The following is a 14,680-nucleotide window of genomic DNA, read 5'->3' as shown; positions in this document are numbered from 1 at the left end:
CTAATGAGCCATGTAATTGTTTCTGAAAGCAAGAATTGTATTCTTTGTCACCCGTGAAATGGACTCTCTTCCAACCTCGATCCCTGGTTCTGTTTGTAAGAAAAGTAAGATTAGCTGGGTAGGTCAGACGCTTCCACAGGTAACGGTGCCTGCTGCCAAAGCCTGCAGCCCTGGGTTCCGTTCCCAGAACCCACGTGGTGGAAAGAGAAAACGGACCCTCACAAGTAGTCCTCTGACTTCTCCACGTGTGCCGTGGCACACTCACAACATAACCTCATATAAATAAATAATCAGCCGGTCTGCTTATTAAAAGAATTAGTAAGTTAATAACATTCAAACTGCTAATCTCAGAGAGAAGTTTCTTTCTCACATCGAGAAAGAGTGGGGGAAAGCCAGGTACAGCAGGACATACCTGGAATCTCAGCACTTGAGAGGCAAAGCCAGGAGGATTACCAGTTCAAAGTTAGCTTGGGTAGAAGAGTGAATTTCAGTCCAGCCTGGGTAATTTGGTGCAAGTCTCACAATTTAAAAAAATTAAACTAAAAGAAACATAGGGGACTCAAATATTGGATGCAGGTGCCCTCCCTGAGATGGAAGAAAACATTCTGGAATGTTCTTGGAGATTTACTGTGCTCTTACCTCACTTCATACTTGTGCTTTGGATTACGTCCATCAAAAATTCATATGTTAGCCGTGCGGTGGTGGCGCACGCCTTTAATCCCAGCACTCGGGAAGCAGAGCCAGGTGAGTTCGAGGCCAGCCTGGTCTACAGAGCAAGATCCAGGACAGACACCAAAACTACACAGAGAAACCCTGTCTCCAAAAAAAAAAAAAAAAAAAAAAAGTTCAGATGTTAAAGTCTCAAACCACCAGGGTCTCAAAATGTCACCTTATTGGAGATGAGGGTCGTTTGAAAGACTATAGAGGCCGTGAAGGGTATGCCCAGGAAGAATGGAGGGGAGAAATTGGAACATAGGACAGTCACAGACCAAGGGATGAGGGTGGGAATGGTCAGGATACAAAAGAGGTGTCAGCAGTTACTCTGCAGTCCAAGAACCCTGTCCTGCCCACACTGTGGCTTGGGGCCCTGGGGTATTATGGAAGGCTGCGTTGGTTTTGCTGCTGCTGCTGCTGCTGCTTGCTTGTTTGTTTAGTTCATGCTTTTATTACTATTATTTTTGTCTATTTGTGTGTGTGTGTGTGTGTGTGTGTGTGTGTGTGTGTGTGTGTGTGTAAAGATACCCTCAGGTGTCAGTCTTTCTCTTCCACCTTGAAAAGGCTTTCTTTGTCGCTCACCAGGCTAGCCAGCCCACGGGCTTCCAGAGATTTAACTTTCTCTGCTCCTTAACGCTCCTTTAGGAGCCCTGGGATTCAAGATACACGCAACCACACCTGGCTTCGCACGGGTTCTGGAGATCCAAACTCAGGTGGTCGCGCTTGTGTGGCAAGCGTTTTACCCGCTGAGCCTTTTCCTCAGCTGTGTCTGCTGTTCAACCCGCTGACCTGAGGTCCTCGGCAGGAACGACCCAGGAGACAGAGACAGACACAATTCCATCCTCTTCCACCTCCTCACCTCAGCAGAGGCCTCTGTAAGCCCTTAGGACACCAACAAGAGTCCCTGGAGTATGGAAGGTCATCCATTAGCCATAGTTTAGGACTTGAGGTCCCAGTGCCCAAAAGGTAATGGAAAATTCTCCAGGGTTCTTCAGAATGAGAGCAGCATTCATTCTAGGCTTGTAGAAATCAGGGCTTGGAAATGCTGTCTCCCTAGAGCCTGGTTCATCTAGTCCCTCAGAGAGGGTCAGAGTGCTACCACCTTCTTTTCTAGGCTACTGGTCTCAGCGGGGCACCCTAGGTTACCCCCACACTGACTGCAAGCACGTGACACCCCTCCACATCCACTGTCAGGTTATGGGTCACAAGGTGCTGATGTCATCAATTGACCCATCCACTGGAAAGTTCAGTGTGATGGGCAACTAGGAGACCTGGCTGAAGAAAGGTGGATGAATGGATGGGGTTTTCAAGGGTATGCCTTCGAAGGATATATATGGTCTCTAGAACCTTCTGCTGTGTCTTTGCTGTCTGGTCACTAAGGAGATGAGCAACTCTTCTCCACTGGACCCCCCACATTGGGCATCTAGGATGGCGGGGTGCTCACGGAATTGAAGCACAGCTGCATGACTAATGTGTTTGTCCCACTAAAACACAAAATGAATCCAGCCTTTTCTCCTGACCCCAAAACATCTGAGGAATAGAACGAGAGGCGAGATAAAATATTCATAGCTTTGGAGTCTATTCTCCCAAATGTGTGCAAATATAAATCGGATTTTCCTGAAATGCATCTGTATTGCCTGAGGGCCATGAGACCGGGACGAAGCTGTGTGGGCACACACCACAGGCCGCCTTGAGGCTACACAGCCACACAGACTGACCTGGGGACAGATGCTGGAGGCTGCTGTGGAATAAATCCACAGTGCCTCCTGCCCTGGGGAGGGAGGCTGAGGCCAAGCAGCCTTGGCACAGTAGAGAATGAGATCTGAACCCCTTAGGTCCCCAGGGCCAGCCACCACATGGCCAACAAACCCTCACCTGGTCTTTCGTGCAAAACTACCGACAGACAAGGGCTTAGCATCAAGTCTAGGGATAGGAGTCAGAAGAGTCTGGTAAGGGCATGTAGCTAAGTAGGGTAGAGAGGTTACCTACCTAGAGAGAAGGCCCAACTTCTGTCTCCAGGACCACATAAACCAGGCCTGGGGATCCAGGCCTGTAATCCCAGCCCTGAGGAGGTTGAGGCAGGGAAGTCATCAGTTCAGCTACACAGTGAATTTGAGGTCAACCTGAGCAATATATGACTTGTCAAAAAAAAAAAAAAAAAGTTGAGGGAGAAAGGGGAAGGTTCAGGCGGCTTTCTCTGCAGTCATTGGATCCAGTGAATCACACTAGAAGTCTCTGCTACCCTTGCCAGTGACGCCAGCATGGCCATTAGTGGAAGAAGGAGGTTCTCCAAGGGATTTTCGTTTTGTTTGTTTTGTTTTGTTTTGTTTCGAGACAGAGTTTCTCTGTGTTGTTTTGGTGTCTGTCGTGGATCTTGCTCCGTAGACCAGCCTGGCCTTGAACTCACAGAGATTCACCTGCCTCTGCTTCCCGAGTGCCGGGATTAAAGGCATGCACTACCACTGCCCGGCTTCCAAGTGCTTTTATACAGAAGGACTTGGTGGTGTTAGGATCGTTTATATTAACCATTCTAGAGACTGCACAGTGGTCATGTATCATGGTTGCTTACAGTTGATATATAGAATGTCCCCACAGGCTCATATATTGAAGGCTTGACCCTAGCTGGCGGTGCCATAAAGAGGTGATTGGATCACAAGGTTTGATCAGTGAATCCATCCATTCAGGATTCCAGAGACGAACTGGCTATTAGGAGGCGAGTCCTGGTTGGAGGCAGCAGATCATGAGAGTGTCCCTTGAAAGACAGATCTCAGGTTGGCGAGATGGCTCAGTCATGGCCGTGGTTGTCCTGTATGTAAGGGTTCGTGCACAACACTTCTCCCACAGAGGGGCTGTGAGAATGTAGTGGACATCACACTGCAGATGACCCAAGAAACACAAGTGGTTGAAGCTTTTTGCCTTGGTCTGTCCTAAGATGTACAGATAAGTGACTGATGTGATGAACGTCCGTTTTCCCCTTGGTGGTTAGCATCAGAAAGGAAAGGCCCCATAGTGCCCAGCACAGTGACAAACCCCTGGGAGCTGTTCAAAAACGTATGGTAGGTAGAAGAATGGATGGGTGCATAGGTGGGTAAGTAGATGGATAATGGATAGGTGGATGCATGGAAGGGATGCTGTGTGAATAAATGATGGATGGGTGGGTGGGTGGGTGGATGGATGGATGGACGGGCAGATGAATGAGTAGATGTGTGAGTGGGTGGGAAAGAAAGAGGACCGGTGAATGAATAGACAGACAGACAGATGGATGAGTGGATGCAAGGAAGGATGAACGAAGGATGGGCAAGTAGGGAGGTGGATGGGTGGGTGGATGGGAGAGCAAATGAGTAGGGTGGGTAGGTGAGTGGATCAGTAAGTAGGTAAACAGGTAGACAGGATAGGCAAGTGTGAGTGGACAGGTGGAAGGAAGGATGGATGGATGGATGGATGGATGGATGGATGGATGGATGGATTGTTTGGATGCTTGGTGGGTGGATGGAAGTGGGTGGGTATATGAATTGGATGGATGGATAGATGGATGGATGAGTGAATGGATCATAGAAAGATGGATAGATGAATGTGAGGTCCAGAGGACCAGAGGCATTCCTCCATTCTGATGTCTGGCTGAGATGCAGGACACCTTTCCCAGTCTGGCAACAGGAGGGACGTCTCTGGGCCGGAGCTGGACAGACTCCCCTCTCCACATGCTGTTGGGAGCTGCTCAATGAAGTTTTGCTGCCTGGGCTTCCCGTGGGATATGTCAAGAGAGTACATGCTCAGCTCCATGCCTCATACCCATTTCCCAGGCAAGAGAAGCAAGCGCTGGTATGACTTTGGCAGAGAGCAGGAAGGGGCAGCTGGGCACAGAGGCTCACACACTGCCTAGGTCTTCTGGGAGGGGGCCTCTGCAGCAGCTAGGACGATCCGGATGAAGGACTAAGTGTTGACTGGCTTTGTCTTTTTTCTATGCCCTCGCCCCTCGTGTTCCAGGCCCCCTCCCATACTGCAGAGAGAAGCAGAATTTGCTCTCAGCTGTTTGGGGGGGGGGGGGGGGATGGATCCTGATTGTCTTCCCTGCTCGGGAAGTTATGATCTGAGGCTGCAGCTTCCTAAGGTGTTGCCATGGAGACGGATTTTCTGTCATAAATAAAAGTGTTCTGGGGTCAGGAGCTCTCAAGCATAACTAGGCCAGATTTTGAGGGGGGAAATGCCAGAATTCCAAGGCGCACCAGAGGATGAGCCGGGCAGACTCTTCCCTGAGGGGGTCCTTTAGGCTGTTGTACAAGTGGTACAGAAAAGTCCCTCTCCACTTCCAACGGCGCCTGCCCTGCCCCCTCCCTTCCTCCACCTAAATCTAGGTTATGTTATCAGGTGAGACCGGAGGGGACCCCAAAAAGGAGTTAGCTCCTGGGAGGTCCTACTGCCCTCTGGAATCCCCTGTAGTAGTTGTGCTGTGTGTCTTCAGACAAGCCCCTGCCTGTCTCTGGCCCCGGACCCTGTCTGGACAGGAGCCCTCCCTACAGGATTCTTGGTGCATTCCTCTGGCACCGCTCCAGTGGCAAAGATAACTCAGGAATGAGCTTGGAGCAGGGCAAGGGACCCTCCAACTGGCATGCTGGTCACTTCTGAGGCCTGACATCCCCCATCCCCATCCCAACCTCAACCTCTGCCAGGCTGGTTTCCCACCAGCCCTTGGAAGTTGGCTTTAAGGATTTCCTTCTGTTTGGGGGTCACCGCCAGGCAGTGTTTAAAAAAGTGGGAGGGGGCTGCATCCTGGGAGGAAGGTATGCAAGTCAGAGGGGCCCCTGAACACCACCCAGGCTGCTATGGGGTGGCTAGCAGCCCAGGGCTGTTTGCCAATCTCCCTGCCCCCACCCTCCCTCCCACCCCTACCATCCCACCCACCTCCCACCCCGTATTAGGTAAACAGACTCTTCACTGGCTGCAGGCAGGGCTCAGTGCCATCACTTCACAAAGAGGCCCTGGGGTCCTGAGCAGTTGCCAGGTCCCCCCATTTCCCTAAGTGGCTCCAGGTCCCCCCTTTTTTACTCCAAAACAATGGATGTGGGAATCAGGGAGAATAAGGAAGGAAGAGAATGGAGCTTGGAGCTCCTGGTGGGTGTCCCTTGGGAATATAGACCCATCGAGATCCTAGTCTGTTTACTTCTTCATCACCAGAAGCCCCTCCCCCAGCCAGGAGTTTCCCAAAGGTGTGAAATGGGGAGACTCCTTCACCTTTAAAGATCACCACACAGGCCTGGTTGCCCCAGGAGCTGGGGTCAGCCAAGGCCTTCGCCGAGAGTCCCAGCCACCAATGAGTGTGACACTGTGTGCCTGTGCCCATGTGTGCGCTAACGAGTGTGCACGGGTATACAGGTATACGCTCACATATGTGCCCATGGGGCTGCCAGAGCTGACATCAGAAATCTTCCTCCATCATTCGCCGCCTTAATTTTTTGAGGAAGGATCTCTCACTTCACCTGGAGCCCATCAATTTGGCTAGGCTGGCTGCCAGCCAGACCCCTGGGAGCTTCCTGTTTGCATCTCCCCAGCTCAGGGGTTACAGGTGTATGCAGGTACCTGGCTTTTTATGTGGGTGCTAGGGATCCAAACTCAAGTCCTAACACAGCAAACACTTCACTAACGGAGCCGGCTCCTCAGTTCCAGGGGCACTGCACTGCCCAAAGCCCTCGGTAAGGAGGAGCTCCAACCCAGGGCAGGTAGGCCACCTCCTCCACACTCCCCCAGGACCATGTACAGAGCTGCTGAGCACACAGCACGGCTGTGGAAGAAATCGAGGGCTGTTCCCAATCTATAGGACTAAGATGGCAGGCTCAGGCATGCCAGAATCCACATTGCCACAATGAAAAGGAACTGGGGCTACGCACACAGCCCAAACAGCCTGGGGATGTTGCCATGAGGGAGGGTGGCAGGGATCTTAGCCCAGGGACCTGGCTTTGAGGAATATTTAAAAACCTAGAAGGGTCTTTCTCATGAGTGCAGATAAAGTGTAGATGCACACAGAAGTGCCCAGGGCACTCAACGGCAGGACAACGGGACATAGGATCACAAGCAGTCATCTATCAGGGCTTCTGACCAGGTGTGTAACAGAAGCATTCCTCTGCGTCCTTGTCCATGTGTGTGAGTGTGTGTGCGCATGCACACACGTGCATGCGTGCGTGTGTGTGTGTGCATTATGTTTGTGTATGTCTGTGTGTTCCAGTAGATCCTCAACAAAAGAGTACACATTTTCTTAAGAGCTCATGGAACTTTCCTCCACCATGGGCAATAGTCTAGGCCATAAAACAAGTCTCAATGTGTTTAAAAGAATCAAACTCATGCACTCATGTTCTTCAGCCATATTGGAATGCCATTAGAAAGCACTAATGTCTGGTGGATGGTAGGTGGGTGCACAAGTGAGTATAAATGGGTGGTTAGTGGATGGATAGTAGAGAGAGTGGAGGGTGTGTGGGTGAATGGTTAGGTGGCTGGTGGATAGATGGATGCACTGATTGGATGGATAGGTGGATGAGTGAATAGATGGATAGGTATATGGTAATGAATGGGTGAATGGATGGATAGGTGGATGAGTGGGTGGATAAGTGGATGAGTGGGTGGTTAGACGGGTGAATGGTAGATGAATAGATAATGGATTGGTAAAAGGATAGTTGGGTAAATGATGGATAGATGAGTAGATGGGTGGTGGACAGATTGATAGGTGGGTAGATGGATGAGAGGGTGGACAGTGGATGGATAGTAGAAAGATGGGTGAGTGAATAGATTTGGATAGGTGATGGGTGGTAGGTAGAGAAAATGGATAAGTAGTAGGTGGATGGATGGATAGATGGTTAAAAAGATGGGTAGGTAGATGAATGGGTGGGTGGATGGTGGGTGGGTAGATGGATGGGTGAGTGGATGGTGGGTGGGTAGATGGATGGGTGGGTGGATGGTGGGTGGGTAGTTGGATGGGTGGGTGGATGGTGGGTGGGTAGATGGATGGGTGGGTGGATGGTGGGTGGGTAGTTGGATGGGTGGGTGGATGGTGGGTGGGTAGATGGATGGGTGGATGGGTAGTTGGATATGAAGAAGATGGTAGATAGATGGGTAGATGGGTAGTTGGATATGAAGAAGATGGTAGATAGATGGGTAGATGGTAGGTGGATATGAAGAAGATGGTAGATGGATGGATGGGTAGATGGTAGGTGGGTAGATGGATGGGTGGGTGGATGGTGGGTGGATAAATAGATGGTGAGTGAGTGGATTGCTAGGAAGATGCTGGATGGTAGATGAACTTCTTGAGACTCAGCAACCATAAGCCTTAGCTCTTTGTAGAGTCCAGTGCATGGCTTCTCCATCCATTAGCCCTGGGCATTCTGGGAAAATACTACTAGATGGTTCCTGTTACCAGCAGAAGGGGCAGTAGCCTCTGAGCAGCCCCAGGACTGGGCTCTGGAAGTCCAGAAGCCCTGGGAGATAGCCAAGGGCCAGGCTTAACAAAAGTGAAAGTAGCCCCGGAGTCATGTAGGGTTCACAATGTGTCTAAGTAATGGTCCTTCTTTCCCCAGATGGTCCAGCCTGAGATCAAATCCCAGCAAATCTGCAGGTGCTTCTTTCCCTGGAGAAAGGCCCAGGCCCTGGGGACCAGGCACGACTTGAAACTCCTGGCTAGATGTAGCCAGCTGTGTGTAGGCTGCTTGCCCATCTCCAGGCACTCACAACGTCAGGGGACCTGCAGGGCTAGGCTAAAACAATAAGCCTCAGAACTAGAGGCTACAGAGGAAACTTCAAACAGGCCAGAGTGCCAGCTGACCATTGCCAGCAAAAAGTTGTTGCAGCCCACTCCAAACTGGCACAGCAGAAGGGTCTTGGAGGAACAACAGAGTGACCGCCCTGCCTGGGATTGCCCTGGAGGGTATTGGAGTTAAGTGAAGAAATTTCTGTCTGTACATTCCTTACTCACCCTGAATACAGGCCTTCCGGGCAACACAGCCCCGGCACAGTGACTTTGAGCACCTGCCCCAACTCAGGAGCCAGAAGGGGCATGGGGGACACTTCCGTCACCCCAGTAGAGGCAGGAGCCTTGAGCCATGAGCACTGTGGAGACGGATGCCCAATGCGTGGCAGGGCAGTCCTCCGGTCAGCCCTCCAAAGAACGTTGCAGGCTAGGGGCCAAATCACGAATACTCCACATTTTTGGTGACTCAAAGGCCTGGCTGGAAACAGTGGCTGTTTTATTCTGTAGAACTCTTATAATTTTCTCTGTCTGAGTGCCTGCGGGGAGAGGGTGGACTTAGGCAACTCGGGGTGGGGGGCAGGTGGCAGACTTCTTGCATACTATGGCCACCTCCCAGGCCAAGCTGGGCCTGGCTCCCATCCAGGGCCAATCAGAGTTATAAAGAATGCTAAAGGCCACGCCCAGAAATAAGAACCTGGCTCTGGGTACACTTGGCTCTTAGAGCCAGAATCTATTCAGAGATGCTGGGGGAATCCCAGCCCTTCCCCTAAAAGCCCCAGTGCTAATACACAAATGAGGCTGAGGACACTAAGGGATGCTGTGTGAGGAAACTTCCAGAACCCTCTATCTGAAGACTGACTAGCCCAAGTCTGTCCTAGGGGAAATGTAGGGTGCACAGTGGTTGAAGCAAGATCTTCTCCTGCCTCCCTATGCTCCTTCCTGGTGGGGACCCATCAACCTGCCCAGCATCCTTTCTGGACCAAATCCTGCATGTTAACCACAGCAGATCATCCAACCCAGGTCATGGCCTGGTCACCCAAGGGTTGCCAAGGCCACAATGAGATAAGTGAAGGTGAGTTCACACAAGCTCACAGTGATGTGACCTAAGGTCACCGAGAGGTGGCCAGGATGGAACCACGGAGCTACCCAAAGTCACAGTGGGGTTTACTTAAGGTCACAATAGGGTGTCCTAAGGGGTCAAAAAGAGTTTATTCAAGGTGGGGTCACAGTGATAGCACCTGAGGTCACAGTAAGATAGCTCAGGGTTACACAGACGGCAGACTGATAATGACAGAGGGGAGCCAGTGGCTGCCAAGTGCCTGCTTCCCTGAACCAAGTTCAGATCTTCAAGTTGGAGGAGGTTGGTTCGTGTCCCAGGCCCAAAGGCATTGGGGGAGGGGAGTTCCAGTTGTTCCATGATGTGGATAGGCCTTGTAAAGTCCTGACTGGGATCAGGACCCTGTCTGCCTGGCCTGTGCCACAAGCCATCAGCTCCCATACTTGCTTTCTCCCCGACTCCACCCTGCCACAGAGAATCCACACAGTGGAGTTGACGAGGGCCGAGACAAACACGGCGCTGGAGTGGTTCCTGGTCAGGCTGGGCCAAGAACCATCAGTGTCCTCAGCGGGGTTGAGAGGGGCAGGGGCATGGCGGATAGGGTGGCCTGTAGAGGTATGGCCTGTGATCTGGCTGCTCTGTGAAGGGTGGACAGGTCGGCTAGGGTCCTCAAGTAAGGGGCAGCCGTGTTAGCAGTGTGGCATGAAGGTTCGTGCAGGGCCTAGCATAGTGTACAAACACTTGAGGTGATATTAATCATCTGGATAGCTCCTGGGCCCCAGGGTACTTTCGCCACAACCAGGAGGCCACAAAGATACCCAGTGGGTCTCCCTCAGCTTCCTGCCTCTGTGGCCTCAGCTGGGGCTAGCAACTCGGGGACACCACAAGGTTGAATTCACCAAAGCCTGCATACCAAATGGTATATAAATACACCTTTTGCCCTTGGGTGGACAGTTCTGAGGTTCCTCAGAAGCTGACTCAGTTTCCCCAGGCTGACCCTCTTTCCCCTTGCTGGGATCTTCCCCCAGTGGAGAGCCACTTACCCATCCTTCATCCTTTGCTTTGGGGGTTCCCAGGCCAATGCACCCCACGAGTCCAGTAAGGAACCTCTCATCTCTGAACAGGGACCCTTGTGATCCCCACCCATGACCCTTCCCAGCACCCTTAGAGCAGTTCTATGCTGCAGCTGGGATGTTCAGAGGGCCCTGGGACTCAGTAGGTGAGAAGCAGATATCAACACCGGGGACGGCATGTCCAGCTGCCTCTGGGCTAGTAGAAACCAGGTCTCTAGATAGTCAGGAAGGAAGTTGAGGCCTGCAGGTGACCTACTTTCTCTTTTGCCTTTTCTGACAACTGGAAAAGATTGGGGTAGCAGGCAGGCCCCAAGTTGTGCACCCCCATGTAGTGACATTGTCACTCCCATCCGTCCTGGAGGCTTACTATTCTTTTGGGGGAGGGGCGGTTTCGAGACAGGGTTTCTCTGTGTAGCTTTGGTGCCTTTTCTGGAACTCACTCTGTAGCCCAGGATGGCCTCGAACTCACAGAGATCCTCCTGCCTCTGCCTTCCGCGTGCTGGGATTAAAGGCGTGCGCCACCACCGCCCGGCTGACTATTCTTTAGTGTAACCCATGTTCAAAGCATCATGGTTGTCCATGGAGAAAGGCGTGAAAGCAGGTAGCCTGGAGCCAGGTGGGATTCGACTGTGTGGGAATGTCTGTCTGATTGAGGGGCACAGGGCTGTGGGGTGCCAAGAGGCTAGAGGGAGACTGGGGGTGGGGATTACAGAGGTAGCCTCAGCCCAGGACAGAAATGGACACCGTAGTAACTCTTACTCTACCTGATAGCACTCCCCACCCTCCCCCCCTACCCCGCCCAATTCCCAGCATGTCTACATATCCTCCAGGAATCTACAGCCCGGGTAGCTACCCTGAACCCAGAGCGGCCACGGTGCCAGGCACGGGAGCCTGGAACGGGTCCATTGTAGGTCTTGAGCAGCCGGGGGAGGAGGGTCTAACAGCATACCTAGGTATAGCCATCACCTGTGCTTCCTCTTAAGGAGCTTCCCCCAGGCTCAGGAGGTCTTGGCAACCATCTCAAGGCCAACATCTTGATGATGATGATTACGGGCAGCAGGGAAACAAGTTGTAAACAGCCAGAGGATGCTCCCGATGGGGACTTAACTCCCCGTGCAACTGGGTCCCATGTGGGATCCTTTCAGCCCCACAGCTTGTACGTTGGTATTTGAAGGGACCACCTTCTGCTCACTCCCAAGGATGCTGGCCTGCTGTAAGGAGCCCTGACCCTAGCTAGCCCGAGGTCATGGTCAGCCATGCACCCAGCAGGCCCGAGAGGTTGGCCACGCCCACAACCCCTTGAAGCTTGCCTTCCTACTGGGCTACCTAGATTTTGATTGAGGTCGACATTCTTTCAAAAGAATGAAACTATTTTTAAACTTCATTATCGGAGCCAAAAACAAAATATCACAACATGGCTGCTAGTGAGACATACAGCTTGGACGCTGAAACCTACTCTACAGACCCGCTTCGCACAGCTCTCTGGAAGGTGGGGGGGGGGGAGGGGCATCCCATGGGAGGGAAGATTTGGGCTGAATTATAATAGAACGCCCAGCACCAGGCACTGCACCTGGGACTCTGCTTCTCAGACCACCCCAAGCCCCTGAAGTACCTTTATAGACCATCTTGCCTTGTGTTGGCTGGAGTTGTTTTAGAAGAGGGAAACTCGATTTAGAAAATGCCTCCACTAGACTGGCCTGTGGTACATTATCGTGATTGATAACTGCTGTGGTAAGCCCATCCCATGGGGGTGATGTTATCCCTGGGCCTGTAAGCAGCATTCCTCCACAGCCTCTGCATCAGATCCTGCCCTGACTTCTCTGGATGATGGACGATAACTGGAAACTGAAAGGAATCCCTTTCCTCCCCAGGTCCCTTTTGGTCCTGGTTGTTGTATCACAGCAATAGGAATCTAACTTGAGGCACACCTACAGCTGAGACCGCATACAGCTACAAGCTGGCTGCAGCCCGGAGACCCCAGGACTTGGGCATCATGCATCCAAAGTGACCGTGCTCAAATCCCGCCTCCAGCATTCTGAGTCCCTCAGCCCCTCGGTATCTCACCTTGCAGGGGTGACTATCCTTCCACCATCTTACCTGGCTTCACTAGGCCCCGGAGACTGGGTGTTTCAGGGAAATGGAAAAACCATGCCCCTGGCTAAGGGACACCAGGCTTCCTGGGTGAAGAAAGGAACCCTTGGGGTAACCCCAGGGCCACGGCATGATTCAGCCGCTCAGTGGGTGTTGTTGGCCTCCAGGCTGGATCTCAAGGCATGCTTCCTCTCTGATGTTATGCAGTGTGATCTCCTGGGGGCTGTGGCTCCTGGGACATTCAGCTGTGAGTCTCTTTGGACCATGTAGCTTCTGCAAAGGGCCCTTGATCCTAGATCCAACCAGAGTCGTAACTTGACATAAGGGTGTACCACAGCTTTGCTTTCCCGGGGCCAGGGAGGCAGAGGCTTCTGACAAGCCAGCCTCAACCCAATGCCCTCTGCTGCCCCTAGAATTGTGTCCCGTGATGTCCATATGGAACTCTCCTAGAGGGTTCAGGGTATGTTGACCAAGGGAGTGACCCCATCCTTAAAACTGAGTGACTCTCAACTAGGGCCAAATTTCCATCCCCAGAATTCCCTGCAAAACCTGAAGATAAGGACAAGGAGCCCATACCAGGAAAGAGTACAGCCTAATACCTCCTGTGCATGGCCCTCCAAACAGTCTTGACTATGGACCTGCTCCAGAGAACCCACGAAGTGGTCCAGCTGCACCTGTGGCTGCAAGAGCTGGGTCTGGTCAGCTGAAGGCAGCTAGCTACCGGTGTCAGCACAGTCCAGCCTAGCCACAGACCAGGGGACCAGGGAAAAGAGGCCAAGACAGAGGACTCCAGCAAGGCATGGACAGGTCTCACAAACCCAGCTTCAGGAACAAGGAAATGTGGGGCCTCCAGACAAGTGTAGGAAGCTGTCTCCATGGAAGAGCTCTGTGTCAAGTTGATGGGGACAGATGTGACACACCCCCAAAGACACAGATGACATCAGAGCCCATCTGGAGCATCAGGTCCAGCCACAGCTCTGCCTTTACACATACACAGTGCAGGCAGAGAGAGGCCACGGGACTCATGGGAGGAAACCTAAAGGTCATGACCCTAAGTTCAAGGTCATAAGTTCATAGAAAACCTCAAGGTCACAGTAGAAGTCATCAAGGTCACAACTCAGGAAGAAATACCCAGACCCTACATCATAGGGGAAAGGTCACAGAAGGAAATGCCAAGGTCATGGGCTTAGGAAAGAATGTTCAAGGTCACAGAGCTAAAAAAAACCCTCAAGGTCACAAGAGGAAACTTCACAGTCAGAGGAAGAACCCTGAAGGCCAGGGGTCAGGAGGAAGGCTCAAGGTCAAAAAGAATGCTCAAGGTCACAGAATCATAGGAAGGTTCAAAGTTACAGAAAGAAGTATCAAGGTCATGGGCACAGAGGAAGAAATCCCATGGTCATGACACAAAGCTCAAGGTTACAGGACAGACCACTCAAGGTCACAGTTCTGGAGAAACCCTCAAGGTCACAAGAGACCTCAAGGTCATGGAACCGTCAAGATCACTGGGGAAACATCAAACTAACAGATGAAAGCTTAGTCACTAGGTTCACAAGAAGAAAGCTAAGGTCACAGGAGGAAATTCCAAGGTCACAGGAAGAACCACCAAAGTCAAACTATCAAGGTCATGGGAACTATCAAGGCAACTGGATGAAATAAGTTAACAGCAGGAAAACTGAAAGCTGAGGGACTCAATAAGCTCTGATGCTCAGCCCCCATACAGGTGGGGCTTGGGGAGGGGCAAGCATCGGCAGAAATGCTCCAACAGGGCCAACGGGCCGCCAAGTCTGTAGAGCACCCAGCAGGCCATTCACCCACCAAGGCAACTCACTTGTTGGGGGGATGCGGGGGGACCCAGGGCCATTATCTACAGGATTGAGTAGGCAACATGAAACAGGCCCACAGGCCAGTCCTCGGGGCTCCCGAGCCTCCTAGCCCGGGGAATTTCCCATGAGCACCAGGCTTCTGGCTCCCCTGACTTAAGGGACATAACGCTGAACCAAGTAGCTTCGCACAGAG

Source organism: Peromyscus eremicus, chromosome 23, assembly GCF_949786415.1.
Source record: "Peromyscus eremicus chromosome 23, PerEre_H2_v1, whole genome shotgun sequence".
NCBI classification, from domain to species: domain Eukaryota; kingdom Metazoa; phylum Chordata; class Mammalia; order Rodentia; family Cricetidae; genus Peromyscus; species Peromyscus eremicus.
The sequence above is the reverse complement of the archived record's forward strand: the minus strand, read 5'-3'. Positions refer to the sequence as shown.